This window comes from Lathyrus oleraceus, chromosome 5 (genome assembly GCF_024323335.1).
Source record: "Lathyrus oleraceus cultivar Zhongwan6 chromosome 5, CAAS_Psat_ZW6_1.0, whole genome shotgun sequence".
Classification (NCBI taxonomy): Eukaryota; Viridiplantae; Streptophyta; class Magnoliopsida; order Fabales; family Fabaceae; genus Lathyrus; species Lathyrus oleraceus.
Window position 1 is genome coordinate 551,828,693 of NC_066583.1, and position 19,777 is coordinate 551,848,469.

The 19,777-nt window shown below is 38.7% G+C and overlaps 1 protein-coding gene across 1 annotated transcript in view; it reads left to right on the forward strand.

Annotated features, from left to right (window-relative positions):
- The window catches only part of LOC127082006 (uncharacterized), a 104,755-nt gene that overhangs the window by 26,166 nt on the left and 58,812 nt on the right, over positions 1 to 19,777 (forward strand). The window lies entirely within an intron of this gene.

Consider the following 19,777-nt stretch of genomic DNA (forward strand, 5'->3'; position numbering starts at 1 on the left):
TGCACACTTTTCCATCTTTCTTCGGCACAGGCACAATATTGGCCACCCATTACGGATACTCAGCGGTTACAAGGAACCCAACGTCAATCTGTTTCTGCACTTCCTCCTTAATCTTCACAGCTATATCAGGATGCGTTCTTCTCAACTTCTGCTTGACTGGCGGGCATTCTGGCTTTAACGGCAATCTATGCTCCACAATCTCAGAATTCAAACCAGGCATGTATTGATAGGATCAAGCAAACATATCTAAATACTCTCGAAGAAGATCAATCAACCCTTTCTTGACATCTAGACACAGCTGAGACCCAATTTTGACTTCCTTCACATCATCCTCGGAACCCAAGTTGACTAGCTCAATCTGCTCTTCAAACGACTGAATGATCTTTTCATCTTGCTCAAGAAGATGAGACAATTCATTACTCACTTCCTCATCACTTTCCTCCTCGGCCTCACACACAGGGAATTCAAAATTTGGAGAAGGAGAAGGATCATTGTATTCAATGAGGTTAGGAACCAACCTGCATAATAATTTGATATTTTGATTTTAGAGAAGTGGATTTGTGACCAAATATTATGCAGATGGACAATTATATAATTTATTTATGTTTTTTGTGATTACCATTTTCAAAATTCCCAAACAATATTCTCTTTTCCCTTATGCATAGGAGAAGGATTTTGAAAACATATAAAAGCAATTACTTAGATCAATGCAAAATAACAGGAATATCAACAGCAGTCCAATTGTTGCAAGCCTTTCCATGCGTCACAAAATTGGTGCAGTCTTCCTCTTCGTCATCCTCTAGCACAACAACTAAGTGTTGTTCATTGCCATGAATGAACCCTCCGCAATGGAAGCTAAGTTGCATATCTTCAGGACTTGCAGAACCTTTCTGGAACCCCAAACTGGTTCTGCCTTTGTTGTCGGAGACCTCTACCATGCACCCCCACTGATCAACATCGCCTTCTTCCACAATCTTCTTGGCATCTTTTAATGAGGACATAGGTGCCCCAACTCTCTTTTCAGCAGTAATAGATAAGGCCTGGAATGAAGTTCCAACCTCATCCTCAACTTCAATGTAAGAGAAACATGACAGGTGGCTAACCAACAACGCCTTCTCCCCACCAACAATCACAAGCTTCCCATGCTTCACAAATTTAAGTTTCTGATGCAAAGTGGAGGTAACAACTCCTGCCTCCTGGATCCATGGCCTTTCCAATAAGCAACTGTAAGACCCTAATTTTGACCCTAAGATCCCTCATGCAAATTCAGCATAAGCATTAGCATTGGGATCATATCTTGGCATCCTCCTTACCCCTCATTCACTGGGTTTATTTTGGGAGAGATCACCAAGCACTTTGTGATTGTATCATACTTTTATTTTATCATTTTACTAACCAAAATACCAAAAATATGTCTTTGCATTTGATTAACTCTTTTGTAGGAAGGGCATGATCTCCATTGGTCTATCAAGTTCATATCTAGGGTTTGATACCCTCATGACAAAGAGCACAACCATGAATTGATACAAGAATGGTTATGAGCATCATATATGAGTTCCATTTGTTACTACATGTTATATTGATCAAGTTTTCTTCAAGAGTTTAAGGGTGATTTGCCTTGGAAACCCTAGTTTGACTGGGTATCTTGAGTAACTTCTCCAACAAGCTATCTCACCAATTGATCAAATTTCTCAAGGGACACTTCAAATTTCATAATCTTATGCATATATGGTATACCATGAGCCTAGAAAGTCAAGAGAATTGAATATTAGCAAGTTGGTTGATGGTTGTTGGCCAGATAAATTCATCTGATCAAAATTGGGTCTCCCTAGACCCCATCTCCTGCAATGTTTACCATATGAAAATTATTCCAAGAGAAACCTTACTCTAAATGACATTCCAAACAACGTTTATGTTGATACCTAGAGCTAGTTTTGCTTGGAAAATCATTTTCTATGTTGAAAGATTATAGGTCATTTTGTTCATACCCTAATTTGAAAGTCAACTTCCCAAGGCCATAACTTGCTCAATTTTTATGAGATGGAAGATTTCCAAGTTTCACAATCAAATTAAAGAGGTCTACTTCAAATTTTATGTTTGGAGTGAGAGCTAATTCAACTTTTTTGAGCATGTGATATGAGGCTACATTATAGGTCATTTTTGACCTATACCATTGATCAAGTGATTTTTCCAAACTTCAAAAATGCATAACTCTATCATTTCAAATCCAAATGACATGAAATTGGTGACCATTTTTAATGTATTTGGGAGAGCTACAACTTTTATGAAGACACTATTCTCATTTGAAGCTCACATAAAAAGTTAAGCAAGGTGGAATATTGAGACATATGGCTTGACACTTAGAATTTTTTTAATATGTTAAAATTTCCAAACTTCCACCTCAAAATTCTTCAAGTTCCAAGCTTCAAATGGAAAAGTGTTGAACATAAAAGTTTTTCTTCTTGATCTAACCTTTCCAAAAAGCCCAAATTCATCCATTTTGGACAAGAAATGAATAGGCTGCACATGGCTTGAACATGGTATCATCATTTGGCAAGATTGAACTTCAAACATCCATGCATATTTTCCTAGCATTCCAACACGACTTCAGCATTGCTTACACTCAATTATGGATCAGATAGAGTGATTTCATGGGCCTGCACACGCCCATGCACTCATGCATCACACATTGCTAATTTTGGAAATTCACTTCAATTGTGCAAATATCAATTGAATTGGCTATAAATAAAGCTCCATATGCTTAGAATTTCACACACATTCATGCCAACTTTGATCCCAAACCTCTAACCCTCATATTCTAAAGGATAATCCTAAGAATTTCACTTGAAATTGAGTTTGAATTCTCACTGTTTGAGATTCAAAACTCAAGGGATCCAAGACCTTTTGAGCATTCAATTCTTCTTCTGCAAGCATTTAGAGTGAGATCAAGCACGAGCCAAGGCAAGAACAGCTGAATCCAGACCTACATTGAAGGTATTTTCCAGAAATTTTAATCTCTTCGATTCTCTCTAAATATTGCTCAATTCTCTTGATTCTTTGGTTGTATGAAGTCCTACCAATGTAGGAAAGAAGATTAAGTTGATTTTAGGCCAAATCGAAGCAACTCAGTTCATGTACCTCAAATTTCAACTCCATGTATCTCTCAATATACTTGGAGTTAGGATAAGTTGAGGTCATATTCGTGCTCTACGCCATTTTTTCTTTCAGATCATGTCCTCCTTTTTCATTTTTTAATGATGATGAGTGAACCAGTCCCGCTAGGGTCGCCGGAGAAGACGACCGACCTTTGGACGTCGGTGATGTGCTGGCTTGGTTCTGAGCCTTTGGATTAATTTGAATTGTTTTAATTCTAAGCGTTGTTTCTAATTACCACGCGTGTTGTTCAGTTGACTAGAGACCACATGGAACACGCACTGGTGGCCACTTGATCTGCCACCTCAATTAATGAGGGAGATCAAGTGGTCCACGTTTTTTCTGATTATTTGAATTTCCATTTAATTGCTTTATTTTCATTAATTCATATTAATTTTAATATTGATCCAAAAAATATGAGAGTTTCACCAAAAATTTTCAAATATTTTCCTATTTCATATTCTGAATTAAAATTATTTTTTGGATCATTATTAATATTTTTCATGATTTAATTGATTTTTCATTTGTTTTTAATTGTTTAAAGATATTTTTAAATATCCTAAAATTATGAAAATATTTCTCCAAGGTCCTTTGACCTTGTTTGACCTATGATAAATCTCATGGTCATTTCTTTGGTGTTTTGATGAGATTTTAGGAATTGGACAAACCATATTTAATTTAAATGCCTTATTTTAGTATTTTTTTAATTTGATTAAATGCCAAATAATTTTGTAGACCAATTGTGATGACTTGTTTGAGTTGGACTATTGTTGTTGGGACTTGGTCAAGGTTGATTTGACTTTGTCAAATTAATATCATTGGATTTAGGGGATTGATGGAATGTACATTCCATCTCCCAAAATGAATGGATGATATTAATTTGGTAAAAGTCCTCCTTTGACCAATTTGTGTTTTGATCCATTCCCCTCCCACTTCATCTTATTCCCCTTCTTCATTCATTCATTCCATTTGGCCTATGATATCTCAAAATCCTAAGGCTAGTTGATTGAAAAATCAACATAAGTATGGATGAGATTAGGCCACCTCTTTTACATATTCTTTTTTGTGTGTGGTATGTTTCATGAGAATAGTCTATTATACTATGTCTCTAACATGCATTAACTCCAAAATTCTATTGCCCGACCTCAAATAGTTGTGACTTCTACATAAGTCCAAATACGATTACTTAACATAGTGCTAAATTTGTGACATAAAAGGCATAAACATTCTAGTTAGTGAGATTGTAAGTATCCCCTCTTTCATGGTATTGTGTGGAAACTTGGCCTTTTTTCCTTCCTTTGGAAGATGTCTTGGTTCAAGGATCCATGCTTGTGATAAGTGGGTTGAGTGTTCTCCAAAGAATGTCTTAAAATGAAAAGCAAAAGCAAAACAATACTAACTTCTAACCTATTAACTACTAACTATTAATTTCAAGCCATTTACTTTAATGCAATTTACTTTTAGCACTTCATTTCATTTTCCATTATTCATATCATTCTAATTGTTTATGTTAATGCAATTTTCACTTTGTCCATTTGGACCATATTGTGTGATATATTTTGTTTGTGTATACTTTGCTTGTTTGTGTGGTCTTTGACAATTAATGTACATAATAACAACAAAAACCCTAAAAAAACTTTTGCGTGGACTGTTGGCTTGATCTTGGACAAATTGACTTAGAATCTAGGCAACCTTCTTATGCTAAAGGACTTGGCCAATGCCAACTTATTAAGAAACCAAGTGCTTGCAATTTGAAACTTCATCTGATACATCATTTAAGATCTCTCTGAGTTCATTTGCAACATGATCATTGTGAAGCTGTTACTTTGAACCTATGACTTGTGAAATTCATCTATTACCTGGGCTATTTTGAGGAAGATCATGGACTGGATAAGCTTGGATGTGGCCATATTTATTTGATGCTTTTTATCTTCAAGATAATATAATTGTGCATTTGTGTGTTGCTTTATTCTAAAAGTCTAAGGGAATTGTGGGTTTCTATTGACATTCTTGTCTATTAGATTGCTACCCATTTGGTCAGATCTTTTCAACTCTAAACTTTTAATTTTGTACATAGGATAGTCTCTTCATCTTCTCCACACTTTAATTTTAAAATCTCTCCCTATATTTTTCAAAACCTTCTTTGATTGAACTTATTTTATTCTAAACTTTGACAACTTTTGCAAAAAGATAGAAACTTTGGCCTTATGCCATTGCATTTTCAAACTTATTATCTTAAATCAAACTTGTAAACAGACTTAACTATACTAGACTTAAACTTTCAAAAAGCCAAAAAGAACTAACTCATTCAAACCATTTTTAGGCCTTTGTGCCTTTCAAACCTAATTTTTACTAAAAGCAATGCATCCACTTTGGAATTTGTATCACGAACTACGAGGTTTTGATCCCTTATTTTATGTTGGTACGTAGGCACAAGACCGAAGGTCTTGTCAAACACAAAAATATAATTAATGAATTATTTTCTCATCCCCCCATTCTATTTGTTTGTAAACATCACTTTATACCAAGTACATATGCACACAAAAGGGCTCCCTAGGAGTACCTAGGACACTTTGGGTGCTAACACCTTCCCTCTGTGTAACCAACCCCCTTACCTGTAATCTCTGACATTTTATTAGTTTTGATTTAAAAACTTCTTACTTTCGGGTTTTGTTCGTACTTTTTCCCTTTTCCTTAGAAACAATAAAAGCGCGGTGGCGACTCTTTGATCTCTAGCTTATCCATACCTCGATGATCACGAATTTACCGCTACAAAAGTTAAGTGGCGACTCTGCTGGGGAGTAGTCTCCAGTAGGTTTAGCCTACTTTTTGTGTGTATAGATTTGTATATATGTGATGTTTGTATATATGTATGTGTGATATAATCTGCTTGTTGTGCTTGGTGATCTCTGAGCGGTGAGATAAGTTCTAACCTGAACTTGAGTGCAATTAAGATAGGAGGATGGTATAGTCATGTTCGACTTATGTGGAGTAGTCATTAACAAGTTGGCTTGAGACCTATTGGCTCAGTGGAGACTCTTTTGGATTTAGAAATGTCACACAAGTATTTGTGGTTAGGCATTGCTATCTCTAATTGGGTCCGAGAAGCTGAGGACCGTAGAACATTTACCCCCTCTTGGCCTATTTAGGACGTAGTGCGGAAACTGTTCAAGTGTAGACTTGATAACGGTTGTTACGCGATACTACACTCAAACGAGTTTCTCTTGAGAATATTATGGGTCGATGAGTCAGTCATCTTAACCTGTAATATCCGATAGATGGAATTAAGACTCTGGGAACTTTTTAGAACATGATCTACAAGTTTTTATCCTTAGTTCACTCCTTTGGGATGGTTCTTACCTAGACTCCATGCTCGTGACTCACAACAAACCCTTGATTCTTGGTTGATCCAATCAAGTCTTGTCAATATCAATGGAACTTGGGTGTTGATAAGGTGTAAACCATAATCCACCAAAATGGATGATTGATCTTGACGATGACTTGATTCATCCCTTGACCTTTGTTTGCCTTGTGTTTGATCCCTTATTTGTGATTGTTGCATTCATGCGCATCATAACATTCATCACACGAAAATTTCAAGGAACTGAGGTATTATTTGCAAATATTTTCAGACCATGGATTATGGACGAAGGAACACTAAGAAGTACAGTTTCAGATGTCCCGACTTGAAAGAGTTAAGGAAGCTAGAATCTTTTGTATTAGATGCCTTGGACTTCAAACAACGTCATGGGAAGCTTCTATCCATCTTGTCTGCTGATGTGGTTGAAGGAGTCTTGAGTGTGCTAGTGCAGTTCTATGATCCTCTCTACCATTGTTTCACTTTTTCCAGATTTTCAGCTTGTTCCTACATTGGAGGAGTATTCTCATCTTTTGGGGATACCTGTTTCTAATAGAGTGCCTTTTAGTGGATTGGAGGAGATTCGCTGATCTAGTATTATTGTTGAAGCTTTTCACTTGAAGAAGCCTGAGATAAAGGCTCATTGGGTGAAGAAAGGAGGATTGTTTGGGTTTCCATCTGATTTCCTCATCAAGGAAGCTACTGCTTTTGCTCAAGCCGGTAGTGTGGATGCTATTGAAGATATCTTTATGTTGCTCATCTATGGATTAGCTTTGTTCCCTAACATTGACGGTTTTGTTGATGTTAACGTCATTAGACTTTTCTTGATTGGGAATCCTGTGCCTACTTTGTTGAGTGATATGTATTTCTCTTTGCATCTAAGGAATTTTAAAGGTGGTGGAATGATTGTATGTTGTATTCCTCTTTTGTACAAGTGGTTTATTTTGCACTTGCCTCAGACACCTGCTTTTGTGGAGAACAAATAATGTCTACGGTGGTCTTAGAGACTTATGTCTCTCACTAATGATGATATAGTTTGGTATGATCCATCATTGAGCAGTTTGGATATTATTGATGCTTGTGGTGAATCATCTAATGTGCCTCTCATTGGCACCCAAGGAGGAATTAACTACAACCCTGCTTTGGCTCGTCGTCAACTTGGGTTCCCCTTGAGAGACAAGCCTAATAACATGTCGTTAGAAGGTCTTTTCTATCAAGAGGGTAAAGATCCCCAACATTTGAAGCAGAAGATTGTGCATGCTTGGCATAATGTGCATAGGAAAGGAAGATCCGAGTTTGGTCCGTGTAATTGTGTAACTTTGGAAGCTTACACTCTTTGGGTGAAGAAGAAAGCCTTGGAATTGAAGATGCCTTATCCTTGTGAGAGACCCGTGTCTATGGTTGTGGTTGAGCCATTAACTCTCCGTAATCAAGATGTAGAGGAATGAGTACCAAAGGAACCTTCATGCACTTCGGTCATCAACAAGTCTGCTTCGTGTCTATCCACGCATCTGAGCAAAACCATGTCGAAGTTTCTCTTGTACAATATATCACCATTCAAGTAGAAATTACCGGCTAATCTTCTCAAAGTCTTCTTATATTTCAAAGATGCCCCAGGCGGGTATATTTGACTTTGAAGGAAACATTTGATATCATAATACCATGGCTTCTCATCTTTGATTTCTTCAATAGTAAACACATGAGCTGGCCTATCAAGACGCATCACAGATAAATTGGGAACTTCATTCCAATACTTCACTATAATCATTGACGCTAATGTTGCAAGAGCGTCTGAGTGGTGAGATATGTATGTGTGATATAATTTGTTTGTTGTACTTGGTGATCTCTGAGTGGTGAGATAAGTTCTAACCCGAACTTGAGTGTAATTAAGATAGGAGGATGGTATAGTCATGTTTGACTTGTGTGGAGTAGTCCTTAACAAGTTGGCTTGAGATCCATCTGCTCAGTGGAGACCCTTTTGGATTTGGAAATGTCACACAAGTATTTGTGGTTAAGCATTACTATCTCTAATTTGGGTCCGAGAAGCTGAGGACCATAGAACATTTACCCTCTCTTGGCCTATTTAGGACGTAGTGCGGAAACTGTTCAAGTGTAGACTTGATAACGGTTGTTACGCGATACTACACTCAAACGAGTTTCTCTTGAGAATATTATGGGTCGATGAGTCAGTCATCTTAACCTGTAATATCCGATAGATGGAATTAAGACTCTGGGAACTTTTTAGAACATGATCTACAAGTTTTTATCCTTAGTTCACTCCTTTGAGATGGTTCTTACCTAGACTCCATGCTCGTGACTCACAACAAACCCTTGATTCTTGGTTGATCCAATCAAGTCTTGTCAATATCAATGGAACTTGGGTGTTGATAAGGTGTAAACCATAATCCACCAAAATGGATGATTGATCTTGACAATGAATTGATTCATACCTTGACCCTTGTTTGTTTCCCTTGTGTGTGATCCCTTATTTGTGATTGTTGCATTCATGCATTCATGCGCATCATAACATTCATCACACGAAAATTTCAAGGAACTGAGGTATTATTTGCAAATATATTCAGACCATGGATTGTGGTTGAAGGAACACTAAGAAGTACAGTTTCAGATGTCCCGACTTGAAAGAGTTAAGGAAGCTAGCATCTTTTGTATTAGATCCCTTGGACTTCAAACAACGCCATGGGAAGCTTCTGTCTATCTTGTCTGCTGATGTGGTTGAAGGACTTTTGAGTGAATTGGTGCAGTTCTATGATCCTCTCTACCACTATTTCACTTTCCTAGATTTTTAGCTTGTGCCTACCTTGGAGGAGTATTCTTGTCTTTTGGGGATACCTGTTTCTAGTAGAGTACCTTTTAGTGGATTTGAGGAGATTCCCCGGTCTCATCTTATTGCTGAAGCTCTCCACTTGAAGAAGTATGAGATAGAGGCTCATTGGGTAAAGAAAGGAGGATTATTTGGGTTGCCATCTGATTTCCTCATCAAGGAAGCTACTGCTTTTGCTCAAGCCGGTAGTGCGGATTCTTTTGAAGCTATCTTTGTGTTGCTCATTTATGGATTAGCTTTGTTCCCAAACATTGACGATTTTGGTGATGTTAATGCCATTAGACTTTTCTTGATTGGGAATCTTGTGCCTACTTTGTTGGGTGATATGTATTTCTCTTTGCATCTAAGGAATTCTAAGGGTGGTGGAACTATTGTTTGTTGCAGTCCTCTTCTGTACAAGTGGTTGATTTCGCAATTGCCTCAGACACCTGCTTTTATGGAGAACAAACAATGTCTACGGTGGTCTCAGAGACTTATGTCTCTCACTAATGATGATATAGTTTGGTATGATCCATCCTTAAGCAGTTTGGAGATTATTGATAGTTGTGGTGAATTCTCTAATGTGCCTCTCATTGGTACAAAAGAAGGAATTAACTACAACCCTGCTTTGGCTCGTCGTCAACTTGGGTTCCCCTTGAGAGACAAGCCTAATAACATGTCGTTAGAAGGTCTTTTCTATCAAGAGGGTAAAGATCTCCAACATTTGAAGCAGAAGATTGTGCATGCTTCGCATAATGTGCATAGGAAAGGAAGATCCGAGTTTGGTCCGTGCAATTGTGTAGCTTTGGATGCTTACACTCTTTGGGTGAAGAAGAGAGCCTTGGAATTGAAGATGGCTTATCCTTGTGAGAGACCCGTGTCTATGGTTGTGGTTGAGCCATTAACTCTCCCTAATCAAGATGTAGAGGAGTTGGAAGACGCGCTCGCCAAGATGAAGCAAGAGAAGGATATGTGGGAAGAGCATTTCCGTGCTTTGAGCAAGAAGAATGAAGAGTTGCAGTTGGAATCTAAGGAAAAAGATGCACTTATTGAGCTACTTGAAGACCGAGTGATGAAAAGACAGAGAGAGCTAGAGGTTCCATCTTCTAGCATGTCTCAGCCTTTTGTTGCTTGGAAGAAGATTGTTGATCAGCTTGTCCTCGAGAAGACTCAGATGAAGACTTCTTTTGAGACCGAGATCCGTCACATTCGAAGGAAGTACGCGCCTACAGCCAGATCTTCTGACATTGTTGTTGGGGATCCTTAGGATGACTAGTCTGCTTTTCTCTTGTATTTTTCATTTGGTTTCTGAAATTGTACTCAGTGTAATCCTTCCAATTTATATAAATAAAAAGAGATTTTTGGTCATATCAAATTGTTGCAATTGCCATATATATATATATATATATATATATATATATATATATATATATATATATATATATATATATATATATATATATATATATATATATATATATATATATATATATATATATATATATATATATTTATATATATTTGCAAATAATATAGTAAGTTCCTTGAAAACAAAAACTAATCAAGCATTGCATTTCATGCATCATTTGCATAAGCAGGTTTTCGCCAGATGTCTGATTGGTGTTTCTTCTGTGCTTTAGCCAAGCTGACTCACCGGTACAATACCTGAGCCAATCATCTGAAAATCATGGAACACTTAGAGCAAGAGAACAGAGAGCTGAAGGACGAGATCGCCCTCCTGATTGTCATGATGGAGTCAATTCTTGCTTCCCAAAGTTAATCTTCTCCAACGCCTGCAACTTCTCCCGCGAGGAATGTTACTTCAGAGGTGACTACCTCTACCGTGCCTGCTGCTGCCGCCTACTTCGCACCAACTATGCCTGCCGAATTCCTGTGGGGAATGTCGTCCAACTTTGTGCCAGAAGGCTTTGCGCCTACCTTTGCTTCCATGCCGGCATCTAGCCCGGTCATGTCCGTGCCAGCTCCTATTGTGCACACTTTGCCTCGCGTAGAGGACACCATTTATTATTCTGAGCCTTCTGAGGGTCCGGATGTTTATGAGAAGATGGGCGAGATGAAAGATCAGTTTCTTGAGCTGCGCAAGGAATTGAAGACATTGAGAGGTAAAGATTTTTTTGGGAAGAGTGCTGCTGAGTTGTGCTTAGTGCCCAACATCAAGATCCCGGTGAAGTTCAAAGTGCCCGACTTTGAAAAGTATAAGGGGTACTCTTGTCCACTCAGTCATCTTATGATGTATGCCCGCAAGATGTCTACTCACACTGACAATGATCAATTTCTTATCCACTACTTCCAAGATAGTTTGACTGGCGTTGCACTCCGTTGGTACATTGGATTGGATAGTGCAAGCATTAACACTTTCAATGACTTGGGAGAGGGTTTTATCAAGCAGTATAAGTACAATCTGGACATGGCGCCAGATAGAGACCAGCTGAGGTCTATGTCTTAGAAGGACAAAGAGGCATTTAAAGAGTATGCGCAACGATGGAGGGAATTGGCTGCCCAGATCACTCCTCCTTTGGAGGAAAAAGAAATGACAAAGATCTTCTTGAAAACTATGAGTTAATTTTACTATGAACGAATGATTGCTAGTGCCCCCAATGACTTTACCGAAATGGTAAACATGGGGATGAGGCTTGAGGAAGGAGTCCGAGAGGGACGTTTGTCAAAAGATGAGGCATCAGCAAGCAAGAGGTATGGTAGTAACTTTGGTTAGAAGAAAGACAGTGAGACGAATGCAGTAATCAGTGGGAGGCAGATGAGGCCTCAAATCAGAAGAAATCCAACATCCCGTCAACATCATCATCATCAAGTATCCTCAGTAATTCCGATATTTTCTAATCAACAAACAACACCAGTTCAATAACCACAATGTCAACAACAACAACCGTAGCAAAGAACAAACACCTACAACAACAAGAATACCAACAACAATCATCATAAACAAAACTTTGAGAGGAAGAAGGTCTCTTTTGACCCGAATCCTATGTCATATGCAGAGTTGTATCCCTCGTTAGTTCTCAAGAACTTAATTCAACCGAGGAACCCACCGCAGATTCCAGAACCACTTCCTTGGTGGTATAAACCTGAGCTCTGTTGTGCTTTTCCCCAAGAAGCACCCGAACATGATATTGAGAACTGCTATCCATTAAAGTATGATGTTCAGAAGCTTATGAAGAGTGGTATGATGTCCTTCGAGGACTGTGCACCAAATGTGAAAGCAAACCCTTTTCCCGCTCATGGGAACTCTTTAGTGAATATGGTGGATGGTTGTCCTGGAGAATTCAAAGTTTTTGATGTGCGTTTTATCAAGAGGTCCTTAGTGCAGATGCATAAGGATGTTTGTTTGGTAAGTGAATGTGAGCACGACCATGATGCTTGTGCTGTTTGTAGTGTTAACCTGAGGGGTTGTGAAATTGTGAAAAGGGACATCCAACGCCTGATGGATGAAGGCATGATCCAAATTGTTCAATCCCATAATGTAGATGACGACGTAAATGTCATAGTGCCCGTTTTCAAGCAACAAGAGTGGTTGGTAATCCAGTATGACTCCAATAACAACAACAGTCGAAGATCAGTATCGCCGTTGGTAATACGGTTAGCGGGCCCAGTCCCGTATTCATCTGATAAAGTTGTGCCATATCAGTATAATGCTACAATGATGAAGGATGGTCAAGAGGTCCCGTTACCTACGACTAGTTCAGTAGTGAGCATTGCTGATGTTACAAAGGTGACCCGCAGTGGTCGAGTGTTTGGGCCGATGTTCCCAAAGGATAAAGAGGAAACACTTGTTGGTAAGAAAACGGAGGTGCCTAGTGTAGACCCAGTTGACTGTTCAAAAGATAAGTCTGGTGAATCCAGCAATTTGAAAACCAATGATAATGATGAGGTACTCCGGCTAATCAAAAGGAGCGAGTTCAATGTGGTAGAGCAACTGCTCCAGACCCCCTCAAAAATTTCAGTGTTGTCTCTGCTGATGAATTCCGAAACACACAGAGAAGCACTACAGAGATTTCTCGAACAAGAGTTTGTAGAGCATGATGTTACTGTGGATCAGTTCGATCACATCGTGGCTAACATCACTTCTTGTAACAATCTCAGTTTTTGCGACGAAGAACTCCCTAAGGAGGGCAGAAACCATAATTTGGCTTTGCACATCTCGATGAATTATAAGGAAGATGCTTTGTCAAACGTGCCTGTTGACACCGGGTCGTCACTGAATGTGCTTCCGAAGTCAACTTTGTCGAAGCTATCTTATCAAGGAGTGCCCATGAGGTATAGCGGCGTAATCGTCAAAGCTTTTGATGGTTCACGCAAAACAATAATTGGTGAAGTGGACCTTCCAGTCAAGATAGGTCCGAGTGATTTTCAGATTACTTTTCAAGTAATGGATATCCACCTGGCCTACAACTGTTTATTGGGAAGGCCATGGATCCATGACACAGGAGCTTTTACTTCCACTTTGCACCAAAAGCTTAAATTTGTCAAGAATGGCAAGCTTGTGATTGTCGGTGGAGAGAAAGCGTTGTTGGTTAGCCATTTGTCATCTTTCTCTTACATTGAAGTTGAGGATGAGGTTGGAACTCCATTCCAAGCCTTATCTATTGCTTCTGAGAAAAGAGTTGGAGCACCTATGTCCTCATTGAAAGATGCTCAAAAGATTGTTGAAGAAGGTACTGTTGATCAATGGGGGCGCATGTTAGAGGTCTCCGACAACAAGGGCAGAACTGGTTTGGGGTTCCAGAAAGGTTCATCAACTGTTAGATCTGAAGATATGCAACTTAGCTTCCGTAGCGGAGGGTTCATTCATGGCAATGAACAACACTTAGCTGTTGTGCTAGAGGATAGCGAAGAGGAAGACTGCACCAACTTTGTAACGCATGGAAAGACGTGCAACAATTGGATTACTATTGATATTCCTATTATTTTGCATCGATCTAAGTAATTACTTTTATGTTTTAAAAAAAATCCTTCTCCTATGCCTAAGGGAGAAGTGAACATTGTTTGGGCATTTCAATTTGATCATTAATAAAATTAATTCTATTCATCCACATCTATGGTGTTTGTTTGAACTTTTTGCTTTATTCTAAAAATGGTAATCAGAAAAAACATAAATAAACAATATAATTGTCCATCTGCATAATATTTGGTCACAAATTCAATTCTCTAAAATCAAAATGTCAAATCATTATGCAGGTTGGTTCCTAACCCCATTGAATACAATGATCCTTCTCCTTCTCCAAATTTTGAATTCCCTATGTTTGAGGCCGAAGAGGAAAGTGATGTAGAAGTGAATGATGAATTATCTCGTCTTTCTTGAGCAAGATGAAAAGACCATTTAGTCGTTCGAAGAGCAGATCGAGCTAGTCAACTTGGGTTCCAAGGATGATGTGAAGGAAGTCAAGATTGGGTGTCGACTGTGTCCAGATGTTAAGAAGGGGTTGATTGATCTTCTTCGAGAGTATTCAGATGTGTTTGCTTGGTCCTATCAAGAAATTCCTGGGTTGGATTATGATATTGTGGAGCATAAATTTCCGTTGAAGCCAGAATGCCCGCCAGTCAAGCAGAAATTGAGAAGAACACATCCTGATATGGCTGTAAAGATCAAAGAGGAAGTGCAGAAGCAGATTTATGCCGATTTCCTTGTGACTGTTGAGTATCCGCAATAGGTGGCCAATATTGTGCCTGTACCAAAGAAAGATGGAAAAGTACACATGTGTGTTGACTATAGAGATTTGAGTAAAGCCAATCCGAAAGATGATTTCCCTCTGCCACACATTGATATGTTGGTAGACAATACTGCTAAATTCAAAGTATTTTCGTTTATAGATGGATTTTCCGGATATAATCAGATCAAGATGGCACCCGAAGATATGGAGAAGACCACATTCATTACACCTTAGGGAACATTCTGTTATAGAGTGATGCCTTTCGGTTTAAAGAATGCTAGTGCAACTTACCAAAGAGCAATGACTACTCTTTTTCATGATATGATGCATAAAGAGATTGAAGTTTATGTTGATGATATGATTGCTAAATCGATTGATGAAGAGGAACATGTTGAGCATTTATTGAAGTTATTCCAGCGTTTGAGGAAGTATAAACTCTGCTTGAATCCCAATAAGTGTACTTTTGGTATTCGTTCTGGTAAGTTGTTGGGCTTTATTGTTAGCGAGAAGGGTATTGAGGTTGATCCTGCCAAGCTCAAAGCAATACAAGAGATGCCTGCGCCCAAAACTGAGAAGCAAGTCAGAGGTTTCCTCGGCCGCTTGAATTATATTTCCAAATTCATTTCCCACATGACTGCCACATGTGCGCCTATATTCGGAAAGATCAGTCTTGTGATTGGACCGAAGACTGCCAGAAAGCTTTTCGCTGTATCAAAGAATATCTGCTCGAGCCTCCGATTTTGTCTCCACCTGTTGAAGGAAGACCGTTGATCATGTATCTGACTGTGCTCGAAGATAGTATGAGTTGTGTTCTAGGCCAGTAAGATGAGACTGGAAAGAAAGAATTTGCAATTTACTACCTCAGTAAGAAGTTCACCGACTGCAAGACTCGGTATTCGATGCTTGAGAAGACTTGTTGCGCATTGGGTTGGGCTGCTAAGCGTCTACGTCAGTATATATTGAATCATACCACTTGGTTGATATCCAAAAGGGATCCAATCAAGTATATATTTGAGAAGCCTGCTTTAACTGGGAGGATTGCCTGTTGGCAGATGTTGTTGTCAGAGTATGATATCGAATACAAAACTCAGAAAGCGATCAAAGGTAGTATCTTGGCTGACCATTTGGCTCACCAACCAATTGAAAATTATCAGTCAGTGCAGTATGACTTTCCTGATGAAGAGATTTTATACTTGAAAATGAAAGATTGCGATGAACCATTGCTTGAAGAAGGGCCAGAACCTGGTTCCCATTGGGGCATGGTATTTGATGGAGCTGTTAATCAATATGGAGATGGCATTGTTGCAGTGATTATTACTCCTCAAGGAACGCATCTACCATTTACAGCTAGATTGACTTTCAAGTATACAAACAATATGGCAGAATATGAAGCTTGCATTATGGGGCTTGAAGAGGCCATGAATCTCAGAATCATGTATTTGGATGTCTTCGATGATTTAACTTTGGTTGTGAATCAGATCAAAGGAGAATGATAGACGAATCAACCCGATTTAATACCATATAGAGATTATGCGAGGAGGATTTCAACATTCTTTACAAAGGTTGAGTTTCATCATATCCCTTGAGATAAAAACCGAATGGCAGATGCTCTTGCAACATTAGCATCAATGATCATAGTGAAGTATTGGAATGAAGTTCCCAATTTAACTGTGATGCGTCTTGATAGGCCAGCTCATGTGTTTGGTATTGAAGGGATTAAAGACAAGAAGCCGTGGTACTTTGATATCAAATGTTTCCTCCAGAGTCAGATTTACCCGCCTGGGGCATCTTTGAAAGATAAGAAGACTTTGAGAAGATTAGCCGACAATTTCTACTTGAATGATGATATATTGTACAAGAGAATCTTCGACATGGTTTTGCTCAGATGCGTGGATAGACACGAAGCAGACTTGTTGATGACCGAAGTGCATGAAGGTTCCTTTGGTACTCATTCCAATGGACATGCAATGGCGAAGAAGATGTTGCGAGCAGGTTACTATTGGCTGACAATGGAATCTGACTGTTGCAAATTTGTGAAAAAGTGCCACAAGTGTCAAATTTATGCTGATAAGATTCATGTTCCTCCGACACTATTGAATGTTATCTCTTTCCCATGGCCCTTCTCCATGTGGGGAATTTATATGATTGGGATGATTGAACCCAAAGCTTCGAATGGACATCGTTTCATTTTAGTGGCAATTGACTACTTCACCAAATGGGTTAAAGTGGCATCGTATGCAAATGTAACCAAGCAAGTTGTTGTAAGGTTTATTAAGAATCAAATTATATGCCATTATGGTGTGCCAAGCAAGATCATTACTGATAATGGATCAAACTTGAATAACAATATGGTGGAAGCTCTTTGCAAAGATTTCAAAATTGGACATCATAATTCTTCTCCCTACAGATCCAAGATGAATGGGGCTGTTGAAGCTGCAAACAAGAACATTAAGAAGATTATTTAAAAGATGGTTGTCACATAGAAGGATTGGCATGAGATGCTCCCATTTGCTTTGTACGGGTATCGTACATCCATCCGCACTTCAACAGGGGCAACCCCTTTCTCTCTTGTTTATGGTATGGAAGCAGTGCTCCCCGTAGAGGTTGAGATTCCTTCATTGCGTGTGCTTATGGAAGCCAAGTTAATTGAGGCTGAATGGTGTCAGACCAGGTTTGATCAGCTGAATTTAATTGAAGCGAAGAGATTAACTGCCATGTGTCATGGTCAGTTATATCAGGAACGGATGAAGAATGCTTTTGATAAGAAGGTCAAACCTCGTATGTTCAGAGAAGGTGACCTTGTGCTCAAGAAGATTTTATCTTTCAAGCCAGATTCTAGGGGAAAGTGGAATCATAATTATGAAGGCCCATATGTTGTTAAGAGAGCCTTTTCAGGCGGTGCATTGATACTTACAACTATGGATGGTGAAGAGTTCACTCGTCCTGTGAACGCAAATGTAGTCAAGAAATACTTCGCCTAAAAAAAGAAAAGAACAACTCGCTAAGTTGAATACCCGAAAGGGCGGTCCAGGAAAAAATTAGAGACATAAAAACAGAAAAAAATTCCCGATAAGTTGAGTACCCCACCTTGGGGCAACTTATGCAAAAATTAGGGATTATGGCAAGTAACTGCATTTTGCTGATCTTCAAGGTTTTGAAGACTTGATTGAGCACAAGGGTTGACATCGATTCATCACCCCAGTAGAGGTCAAGAGCACAATGGATATCAAGAGTTGGTCGAAGGATTAAGGATCATTTGTATTCAATGTAACCCTTTTCCATGTAAATTACCATTTTCAACTTTGTAAAAATCTATGGAGTCTTGTCATTTATAGACTACCATTCTATTAAATAAAGTTGAGTTTTTATCCAATTGTTTCTACTCTTATTTACTTCAGCCAATAGTTTTAAAATTTATTATGATCATTTTGAAATTAAATTTTTAATCAAAATCATTTTTTCGTAAATATATAAAAGCAAGAATTTTTCAAAGCAATTAAAAGGAGTATCAACAACATTTTAATGGGTAGCAAGTCCTTAAGTGCGAAACATCGAAGGTTCCCCAAGCAGTTAACCCTTCGAGTATCCCTAGACGTTTGTGTTGATTCAGTTCCTCGACAGAGTGTTTGATCCCCAGTGGAGCTTTGTTCCTTGTCCTCAGCTGAGTTAGTTGATTCAAATACCCTGCGGCATGTTGTTTTCCCCGACAGAGTTTTTGCCTTCCCCAACGGAGTTCGTATTTCCTCAGCAAGGTGGATCTTCAGCGGAGATGGTTAATCTTCCTCAGTAGATCACATCGGTTTCCTCACCAATCGCCATTCAACTTGCTCCCCAGTCAGAGTTTTCTTCTGGTTTCTGAGAAACTTTTGTTATGATTGTTCGCTGTAGGGTTGTCTCCCATTTTTATGGTGTTGACCTAAAATTCCCCACAGATTTGATGTTCTTTCCTCATCAGATCTCCTCCTTCCTCAGCTAGGGTGTTGATCTCTCTGTTCTCCAACAGTTGTCTCCGTATTTTGTGGATTGACCGAGGATTGTACGGATGATTCAAATTCTTTGCGACGCCTTTGTATCCTTTGTGATCGTGTTGTCAGCATAATCATCATATATACATATACATACACATTCATATAATTTCATGATTTGCATATTTGATTGATTCATTCGAGATTATTCTTTGTTATGGCGGTACTTTATCCCCATACAAAATCTGGTGTCTGTCCTCCTTCAATTGTAGAGTGTCAGCCCCTTAAGTAGAAAAACTTTAACCTTTCTCCTTTTCCCCACTGAGTTGTTTCCTCGTAGATGATTATTATTTCAGTTTCCTCCCTAGTTAATTATCTGGATGGAATGACTCCCCTTGGGTTATATCCTCAATGGGTTGAGTCTTGTTTGACCGTTTCTTTCTAGTTCTTACCTAGATAGATGCTTTGAGTCCCCTAAGAGTCTATTGTCCAGTAACTGGTAATATTCTTCTTAGTTTGCAGTTTGTTACTTCTTGCCCAATACCCGACAGAAGTACTCCTGTTTTCCCAATAGTGGAGTCCCTAGTGGATTCATTTTTGATCCCCCAAGAAGTATATCCTTGATATGTTCATCCTAACCGGTGACAAATATATTTTTCTCCCCTGCTTGAGTCTATCCTTGATATGTTCATCCTAACCGATGACGGATATTCTCTTTTTGGTATTCTACCTAGTAAAAAGGTAGTTGTAATCCCTATTCTTGTTTTTCGGAGAGTTAATCCTTGATATGTTC